Source organism: Chinchilla lanigera, unplaced genomic scaffold (genome assembly GCF_000276665.1).
Source record: "Chinchilla lanigera isolate Chin_1 unplaced genomic scaffold, ChiLan1.0 scaffold00012, whole genome shotgun sequence".
In the NCBI taxonomy this organism is placed as follows: Eukaryota; Metazoa; Chordata; class Mammalia; order Rodentia; family Chinchillidae; genus Chinchilla; species Chinchilla lanigera.
Window position 1 is genome coordinate 24,582,018 of NW_004955413.1, and position 10,034 is coordinate 24,592,051.

At 56.8% G+C, this 10,034-nt stretch overlaps 1 protein-coding gene across 5 annotated transcripts in view; it reads right to left on the reverse strand.

The window, feature by feature from the left end:
- The window catches only part of Csnk1e (casein kinase 1, epsilon), a 30,781-nt gene extending 21,129 nt beyond the window's left edge, over positions 1-9,652 (reverse strand). For all 5 annotated transcript variants that reach the window (XM_005379250.2, XM_005379247.2, XM_013511622.1 and 2 more), the window contains exon 1: positions 9,560-9,652. The gene's annotated coding sequence lies outside the window, so the exon portion shown is untranslated. The remainder of the gene's footprint in view (positions 1-9,559) is intronic.
- Between the last annotated feature and the right edge of the window lie 382 nt (positions 9,653-10,034).

Below are 10,034 nucleotides of genomic sequence, written 5' to 3' on the forward strand. Positions count from 1 at the left end.
TGAGCCCCGGGCCCGCCCGCTGATGTCATCCCCGGCCCGCCGCCGCCGCCCCGGAGGATTTAAAGGGCCCGTGCGCTCCGGGCCTGGGGAGGACGTGGGGGGCCGCAGCCAGGAGACGCAGCACCCTGGGCCACGCGGGCAGCATAGTGCAGGAGCGCAGCGTCGCGCGTGGGAGCCGGGGAGCGCGCGCAGACGCCGGCACCCTAGACAAGCCTCCACGGGGCGCAGGTGGAGAAAGTGGGGTGGCGGGCAGAGGAAAGAGGAGGGCACGCAGAAGCCGGGGCTTTTGCACCTGCAAAGCCGCCCCTACCTCCGGCCAGATCAGCGGGCCTCAGAGAAGCCTGCGCACAAGCCCCACACTGCAAAAGGAAGCACAGAATTGGGGCTCAGGCGGGAATAGTGGCCGGGATGATTCCGGGCAGCGAGGGGTGGAGGGGCGCTGACAGCCCCCTCAGGGGTTGGCCGGGCAGTTACACTCTCCTCTCAGCGCAATACAGAAGCAAAGGCCCTTTTCTTCTCCGCCCGACGCCCCCGCAGCTCAGCTGAGATGGACACAGCAGAGCCTCAAATCCTAACCTCCCCGCTTTGGGGAGGAACCCCACATCCCACCGTGGAGCCGGCACCCGGTTAGGGGCCAGAATGGTGCCCCTTCAGCCAGGCTCTGGGCTGGGGAGGAGAGACCCTGCCTTCCTGGTCCTCCCCAAGAATTCATGAAGGCGAGGTTATTAAAATGATGACATTTACGCTGTGTCACGCAGAGCTCCCAGGTTGTGACACACCTGCATTGTCACACACACACAGTTGTGACTGTGGACACCCAAAATAGTTGAGCACACTGCTCCGGAAGCACGTTTCAGGAAGAGTCACTTCCATAATAACTGCATCTTCCCTCAAGCCTGAGGGGCTTAGTCACACACCGTCTCAACTGGTAGGAGCCTTCCAGGCCGGGTCACTCATAGGCTGGGAGTGGCCCCCAGAAGCTACAGGCCTGCCTGGGACCACACGGCCCTTCCTCCCAAGGGTGCCCGGGGTGCTGCTTTGGGATGAGTAGCCTTTTCTCCAGGAGACACCGTGGCAGGCAACCAGACACTGAGCCTAGGTGTCGCCTTGCCAGAGCAGGGTGTTGCCATCCAGGCAGCGGATGTGGCTCGGCCTGTGGTGATTCTTCTTGTTTTTGTTTTGTCAGTCGATTCTCAAGGGGCAGATTTCATCTTCCAGGTCAGATTCCTGACCTCTCTCGAAGCCCCGGGGGATCTGGGAGCTCCGGCCACAGGCAGGGTTCTGTGTCCTCCCAAAGCCCAGGCAGTGGGGCCCTGGCACAGCTGAGCAGAGCTGAATGCACCCGTCCACCCTCCGGTCCCCAGCACCCCAACTTTCCAAGCTGGGCCCTGCTTTGCAAACATAGGTGTTCCCCTTCTTCACCTCCCAGGCACCCCGCACCCCTAGTATTGCCTCCAAGGACAACAGATGGAAGGTGCCTTCTTTCCTCAGCCACCAAGGGGACTCTGAGGGTCTCCAGCACTTGCCAAGGGACACATACCCATTCGACCCTGAACCTGGGGCTGGAACCTAACCCAGTCTAACTCCAGCCTTAGGGACAAATGTCCCCCTTTCCCCTCCTCCTTAAGCCGTACCCCCTTTCTGAGATAGAGTCTGCTCAGGTTGACCAAGAACTTTTGACCCTCCTGCTTCAGCCTCCTAAGTAGGGGAACCAAAAGTTTTAAAAGCCTCTGGTTATGCTGGGTGTGGTGGTACACACCTGTAATCCCAGCACTTGGGAAGCTGAGGCAGGAGGATCACTGTGGGTTCCAGGACAATCTGGGAGGCATAGTGAGTTCAAGGCCAGCCTGAACTACATAGCGAGACCCTGGCTCAAAAATCCAAAAAAAAGAAAAAGAGAGAGAGCCTCTGGTTTCCCCAAGACCTGCTGAGAAGGCCAGAACTCCTGGACCTCCCCAGTCTGTCCTCACAGTCCCTACCACTCTCTCCCTGGCAGGGACACTCCACTACCCCATCACCTGACAAGCCCCACTGTGGGGCCTAGTCCTCTTCCTTCCAGTTCCCCATAGGGCCATGCTTTGAGTTTTCTAAAGGGCTTTGCAGTTCAGCTCTGAAGAGAAACAGACGTGAAGCAAAGGCCAGGCAAGGAGAGGAGCCTGCTCCAAAGCACAAGCACCCACCAAGGCTTTTCTCCCAGAGGCAGGATTGACTCGCAATTGGAAAGCCCCAGGCTGTGGCCCAGAGACTCTAGCCAGCCTCCCACCCGCGGAAGCAGCCAGCCTAATGCGGCCCACTGAGCGACACCCCTGTCCGTTTTTATTTTGAGATGGGGTCTTGCTTAGCTTCCTGCTCCCACCATGCTGCCGTGGAATGAGCGAGCTCCTGCCTCGGGGGTCTCACCTGGTTATTCCCACGGCCCGGCCCACTCTTCCTGACAGCCACGCAGCCCATCCTCCCCCTCCTCCAGGTGTGACTAGAAACCTTCATGGGCCCAGCACGCAGAAGGCTGAGGCAGGAGGATCACCCTGAGTTCAAGGCCAACCTGGGCTACATCTTGAGTTCAAGGCCAGCCTGAACTGCATAGCGAGGCCCTGTCTCAAAAACCCAAAACCAAAAAAAGAAAAAGGAAAAAAATGTCAAGTCACCTTCACAGGGGGGCACGGCCTATTGTTTCCCTGGCACTCAGCACTACCTGATGCACTGCACGCGGTGCTCATTTTATTTTGTTTATTTTTGGTCTGCCTCCCTCTCTGAGAGAGCTAAACTGCATGAAGGCAAGGAGTGAATGCTATTTCTGGCACCACCGAGTGGCCGATGCTTAGAATAGTCTGGCACCTCTCAGGCATTTAACAAATAATGAGGGAATAAATGGACTAGGAAGAGCCACCTTCTTCCCTCCCTGACCCATGGGAGTGCTGTCCCCGGCGCTGTCTCCTGCCTCAGCCTCCCAGAGTGCCGGGATTACAAGCCTGTGCCACCAGGATTTCCTCTGCTATGCCCTTCTGCCTTGCAGCCAGCCGACCACGGACTGAGACCTGAGCTAAATTAAATCTTTCCTCCTTTAAGTTGTTTTTGCGGGTCTTTGGTCACAGCGCTACCTCGCCTTGCCCACCTTGGTGTCCGCTTCCCGAGGCCTGGAGATCCCCCGTCTTTCCCTTCTGGGGTTCTGGGGTCCTGCTTCCCCCAGCCGGTCAGCCCACAGATGGCACCCTGCTGTAAGTACCTCTCTGTTCGCAGAGGTCCTCCGAGGTCCTACCCACCTCAGTGCTCCCGGGCCGCGCCGACCCTGGCCTCTCCTCTCCCACGCTCGCGGAGCGCGGGCATGGCCATGCCTGGTCAGCTTGTCACTGCCAGTGGCTCCTCCCTACCCCTCCAGCCGGAGGCAGGCAAGGCTGCAAGAGGCCTTGGATTTTATTCTGTGTCAGGGTCTTGTTCAGTTGCTCACGCTAGGCTCAAACTTGCCATCTTCCTGCCTCAGCCTCCTAGGGTACTAAAAAAACAGGCATGCACCATCACACCTGGCTGGATTTTAGCATAGGAGTCATTGATTTCAGGGTAAACCTGGGGTCTCCAAGCCTCTTTCTGGGGGCCTGGGCAAGGTGACTTCCAAGGTCTTTGGTGTCTCTCTTTGTAAACTAGGGGCTGGGCCACATGGGAGCAACCTTTAGACCATGTGAGAAAGACTCTGGGGTCACACAGTCCAGGCTGAGGAGGAAAGGGCTCCCCCTAGCACCACTCCCACACTCAAAACACGAGCATTTCCTGGCTACTAAAAATACATTAATGGGTGAAATACACATTCTTTCCCAGGGCTGGCTGTGATTTGGCCCCTACCTCCCCCCAAACTTATTTCACACCTCACTTAATGTTCTCTTTCATGTCCTCGGACCCCAGGACCTTTGCATTTGCTGCACTCTCTGCCCAGAAGCATTGCCCCCAATTGCCAGTGGCTGCCTTCTGCTCTTGGCCCAGGTCACAACTCAAAACTCACCTCCTCTCTGAGATCATCCTTGATTACAGTCATAAGTAGACTTCCTCTCCCTCCTGATTTCTTTATGTTCCTCATATTTCTTTATGGACTCATTGAAAATACCAATTTATTTTTAGCTTTTTTGTTTGTTGGCTTGTTTTTGAAAAGTGTCTTGCTAGGTAACCTTGGCTGGGTTTGAACTCATTATGTGGCTCAGGCTGTCCTCAAACTCGAAGGGATTCTCCTGCCTCGGCTTCCTAAATGCTGGGATTATAGGTGTGCGTGCGCCATTGTGCCTCGCTGCATATTCACTTATTTTAACACCCTTGCTATACACTCAGAGAGAGAAGAGAGAGGGAAGAGAGAGAGAGACATGGAGACAGAGACAGAGGCAGAGAGACAGAGAGACCCTCCTAGAGATGCCCTGTAAATACACACTCAATGAGCAAGGCTGTATGTGGTCACGGGGTGGAGCGGGGGCTGACACTTTCCATCCCTGGCTGCACTGTGCCCAACAGCCTTCCCTCCGGGACAGGCCTTGTCCCATGGCTCCTCTGCACCCCTCCACCCCTTCTCCCAGAGGCGTCTGTCCTCCCCTTTCCACAAGGCTGCAGGTGGGCCGGCCCTCTCTCAGCAGTCCCATGCCGCTGGCTTCCTTCCTGGAATCCAGTCCCAGAGGAGCCAGGAACACCTGTCCCATGTCCCGCGTGTCCCACAGGGAGCACTAAACATCCCCTGGGCGACCCCCAAGGCCCCTCAGCCTGCTCCGGCTCGGCCCTGCTTGCACCTCGGGCTCCTCTGACCCCCTTGTCTGTGCTGCGGCAGACTTGTCCCCTCAGGACGCACAGCTGCTCATTAGCTGGGCCCCAGGCACCTGCTGCCGGCCAAGGTCAACGACCCCACCCCACAACAGCAGTCAGAGTGGCTGCCGCTCAGCACATCCTGGCCACTTCACGCAGCCGTCCGCAACACATCCGGGTGCCGCAACACGTCCGGGTGCCGGCTCCTCGAAGGGCCCAGAGGTCAGTCCTTGCCCTATTCACCCGCAGCTGACAATATGACTGCAGCTGGGTGTGGTGGCTCACCCTTGTGACCCCAGCACTCAAGAGGCTGAGGCAGGGGAATCACCTCACATTCCAGGCCAGCCTGGGCTACAAAGTGAGTTCAAACCCAGCCTGACCTACATAGCAAGAGGCTGCCTCAAAAACAAAACAAAAAATGTGATGTAGAAGCTGGCCACACCCAAGGAGAAAGACAAACCGTACCCTCTTTTGGGAGACTCCAGGACGTGGACCACGATGGTTTCTTTCTTTTATCCCTTCTCCCCACCCCGCTGTGCTAGGGATAGGATCCAGGGTCTCAAGCATGCCAGGCACCCTCAGTCCTCAGGTCTCACTCAAGTAAGCCACCCTCCTGCCTCAGCCTCCTAAGTACTGGAATTACAGGTGTGTGTGACTGTACCTGGCTCTGTCCTCTAACCTTTACATAAAAGGTTACATACAAATACAGCTTGTGACAGGTCCAGAGGCCCTTCACAGCCAGAACGCTTCCTGAGCCGTCCACAGAGACATGGGGAGCTGAGGCTGAGGCCAGAGGAGGGTGGAGGCACACAGGGACCCCGGTCCCAGGCAGCCCAGGGGGCTGCTTGGAACAGCTTAGCACCATGTATGGAAGGCCAGAGTCGGGGGCCGGAGTGGGAGGGCGTGCCAGGCTACACAGCGTCCCTGGTCGCCAAGCCTTACCCGGCTCCATGGCTGCCCCAGCTGCAGATCACCCCGCCTGCCTTACAGCCAGAAGCTGGATCGGGGAGGTTGAGAATCTGAGCTCACCATCACCAAAGTTCCGGAAGACCCCAATTACCTCTGCAGAGCCAGCCAGGAGCCCCACCCTGCCCCGGCTCTGTGCATGCCAGGCAGCACCTGCCTGTGGCATCTGAGGTGCTACCAAAGAGTCCCCTGACCCACAGGGACACCTTAAGCCCACTCCCCAACTCTAGAAGTATCCAGGGGGTTCTGCTGAGCACTAAGGTAGCTGTTTCCAGAGTGACGCCTTCCCCAGCAGGCTCGCTGAGCGAGCGGCGTAGAGCGGCAAGAAAGAATCTGAGGTGGCGCACATCCGTAACCTCAGCACTCAGGAGGCTGAGGCAGGAGGATCACTACAAATTCAAAGTCAGCCTGCGCTACATAGTGAGTTCAAGGCCAGCCTGAACTACACAGTGAGACTCTGCCTCAAACACCCCCACCCCCCAAAGTTTTTTGATTTGTATTTGTATCTCGTTTTTGGTCCTAGCCTTCTAAATATTTTTTTGTGTGTAGTGTTCCTGAGTCAGAACCTCACTACGTACATAGTTCAGGCTGGCCTTGAACTCTAGTACCCCAGGCTGGTCTCGAAGCTGAGGTGATCCTGCTTGCTCCACCAAGGTTACAGAAGCTTCCTAAGCCTCACTTTCCTCATTTCAGTCTTTTGTTTTGTTTCCTGAGATAGGGTTTCACGATAGAGTTCAGGCTGGTCTTGAACTCACTGTGTAGCCCAGGCTGGCCTCAAACTTGTAGTGATCCTCGTGCCTCGGCCTCCCGAGTGCTGGGATTACAGGCCTGCACCACCACACCCAGCTTAGTTTCCTCATTTTAGCAAAGGGGCCGGCAACTCCCCACCTCCAGTGGATTAAATGATGCACACGAAACCCAAAGCCCAGAGCCTGCCGTGTGAATGGCAGCCGTAGCTGTTATTAATCCAGGTGGATGGGGCAGAGCTGGGCCTGGCTGGGCTTCTCGGGTGTGGAGGCGACAGGTCTATGGGACTCGGCCTGAAGGCCCTCGCCTGCTCCAGGAGGCCCAGACCAGGGGACAGGTCACTGTAACTCAGTGTGCACAGGGCTGAGGCGGGGTCACAGGGGGCATGCACACCAAGAAGCCCTGAAGCCCTGCGCAGCTGACAACTTGGCGATGCCCTTGAAAGCCCGGTGGGCGTCCAGCCGGACATTATCTTGGGTGGAAGAAGCCGCACAGGCAGGGACAGAGCAGTGAGGTCCTTAGACGGCCCGGGACCGGGTCCTGGGTCCACCCGGGTGACTCACCGGGCTGTCTGCACCTCCGTTTCACTCTCTGTGGGGTCACAGTCTGTTTTGTGGCATCTCGCTAAGGGCCGGGTGAGCTCCGTGGCAGAGCTGCTTAGCGTGTGTGAGGTCCTGGCTCTGAATTGCAGCACCACACACAAATAAACAAACACACACATGAATAAAAACGATATGAAAAGCCTAGGTTGCCCTAAAGCAGGTGGGACAGGAGCCGAGGTCTTCCTGAGTATCGGCCGGCAGACTCCGGACCAGCTCAGTGGTAGATGTTTCAGAAACTATCATTTCCTGGGCCCACGCACAGCAGGGACATGACTCTGTCCCAGGGCTAATTGTCACCCTGAATGACTAAAGTTGTGACTATGCGATGAGCCACCTCCAATTTTCTGCACCTGGCAAGGCGACTTCCCCTACTGTTTCAGAACAGCGGAGATCCCCGGTCCTGATACCTGGGGAAGCCTGAAGCCCCGCTTACTGTCCTGGAGGGCTGGCCTGGGGCTGTGGGTACCCTCAGCAGGACACTATCCTGAGCTCAATTTCCCCTCAGGGCTCAGGACCCTCTCAAAGAGATTGCAAGCTGAGTGTGATGGCACATGCCTGTAATCCCAGCACTGGGGAGGCTGAGGCAGGAGGATCATTGTGAGTTTGAGACCAGCCTGGGCTACAAAGTGAGCTCAAGTCTAGCCTGCACTGCATAGTGAGACCCTGTCTCAAAAACACCAAAAAAAAAAAAAAAACACCCAAAACTTAGTGAGACTTTGTCTCAAAATAAAAATAAAAAAAGTCTGGGAGGCAGCCCTGAGGGAAGGCCCTGGGTTTGCTCCTCAGTACTGGGAGAGAAAGTAAGAGTGTGAGGAAGGTGCCCTCCCAGGGAAATCCCAATTAGGAGCCCAGCGCGAAGTCCCAGGGTCAGGAACAGACCGCTGGGGGAGACATGCACTCCTAGCCTAACTCGGGGTGGCCACAGGTTCACCCGGGTGAGCTGACAGGCCCCCAGGCCCCCTGGGAGGATGGCAGGGAGTTAGGGTGAAGGGTCGGGGTAGGAGATGGGACAGGCCCTGGAGAAGAAGGCTGGGCTACCTGTCCATAGACAGCCCCGAAGCAGGTAGAGGGGAACTGTTCTCCCCACGTCCGCCGTGCGCAGAAAGGGAAGCTGGACAGCAGAGACTTCTGTTCTCGCTAAGCAGTCTCAGTGGTTTTGGGGCAGCCTGGGACTCAGCCTCGTCCTCATCCCCCTACATCCCCCATCCAGGAGTCACACACAGTCACCCTGCAAGGTTTAGGAGCCCTGAGCCCATGACTGCTCCCCATGCAGCTCGGGAACAAACCCTGTCTTCTCAGCCTCAGTTTCCTCATCCGTATTTTTTTTTTTTTTTTTGAGACAGGGTCTCACTATGCAGTTCAGGCTGCCCTTGAGCCCACTTTGTAGCCCAGGCTGGTCTCAAACTCGCAACGATCCTCCTGCCTCAGCCTCTCGACTGCTGGGATTACAGGCGTGCACCACTATACTTGGCTTTTTTCTTCATTTTTTTGAGACAGGGTTTCATTATGCAGTTCAGGCTGGCCTTGAACTTGCAGCAATCCTCCTGCCTCAGCCTCCCGAGTGCTGGGATTACAAGCACGCACCACTACAACCGGTAGTTTCCTCATCTGTACAATAAGCAGATTATTAAATTCTGCCTCCCCTCCCCCTTCTCTTTCCCAAAACCCCTCACTCTGAACCTCTTCCCGAACCTCAGTCAAGGACAGCGCCCATCTGGGGTGTGGAGGTCACTGACCCCGGGGAAGTTGCCCTATGTGTCCATTTCGCAGATGTGGAAACTGACACCAAGCAGGGGTCACCTCACTGTCACCCCTCAGTTCCTTCCCGCCCGGGGTTCCAAATGGTACTCAGCCTTCCCATGTAAGATGCAGCCATTAAACATGATTACACACACTCAGGTGACTAACACGACACGAGAAAATGCTTATGACCACGTTCAGAGAGGAAAAGCAAAACACAAAAACTGTAAACACAGCACGATGAAATTACGTTAAATTAATCTCTGTGACTAAAGTCACCCTCCTCAAAAAACGACATTAAATTGAGTATGCAGAGAAAACAAAGAAGACCGAAAGGAAGTGGACCGAACATCCACAGTGGTTTTAGTCTTAAAGCCCTGGAGAATTTCTTTCCTCCTTTTCTCCGTTTACCGAACAGTCAATCCGCGCACACTTCTTCCCCACCGAGGACAAGACACGGGGTGAAAACTGTAACAGTACATTTGTGGTTCAAGTGTTTGGAAATTTGCCGCCTGCCCTGCAGCTTCGGCAGCTTCCCACCCTTCTGAAGACAGAAGTTTTCACGACTTGGCAACCACAACCCGGCAACAAGGACGGAGGCTGGGAGCAGCCGGTCCGGGCACCGGGGCAGCTCCTCCCCTTCACCCGCCCCCTAGCCCAGAGCCCCTCTCCGCCGACGGGGTCCCCAGACCTCCCCCGACCCCGCTGCTACCCACGCAGCTGCTGGCGCTCACCTGGCACCGGGATGTCGCCTCTGAGACGCAGACGCGCACACCTGTCGCTCCAGGTAAGGACGCCGCTGGTGAGTGGCGGCCCCAGGACCCTGCCGGTCGAGGGGCGGGGCCGTGACGTCACCACAGCCCGAGCCCCGCCCCGCCTCCCGGCCGGGCGGGTTCGTGGTTCTCGTGCTTGCGGGGTGAGCTGCGGAGACAGCTCTCGCGACGCGCACCTCACGCGTGGGATGGGCCCCATCTGCCCTTCCAGGGCGTGACCCCCAGACAGACCTGGATTTCCCATCCCACCCTCAGATTATGCAGAAGAGCCGGGTCCTCAGACTCCAGGTTCAAATCTCCTGGGGTCAGGGGTTACCTTAGAGGGGCTTGGAGGGGATCTCTGATTCCAGAGCGCGTCCTCCCCTTTGTACCCTCTCCCTGTGCCCTAGCCCCTTTGTTTGTTTGTTTGTTTTGAGACAGGGTCTCACTATGTAGC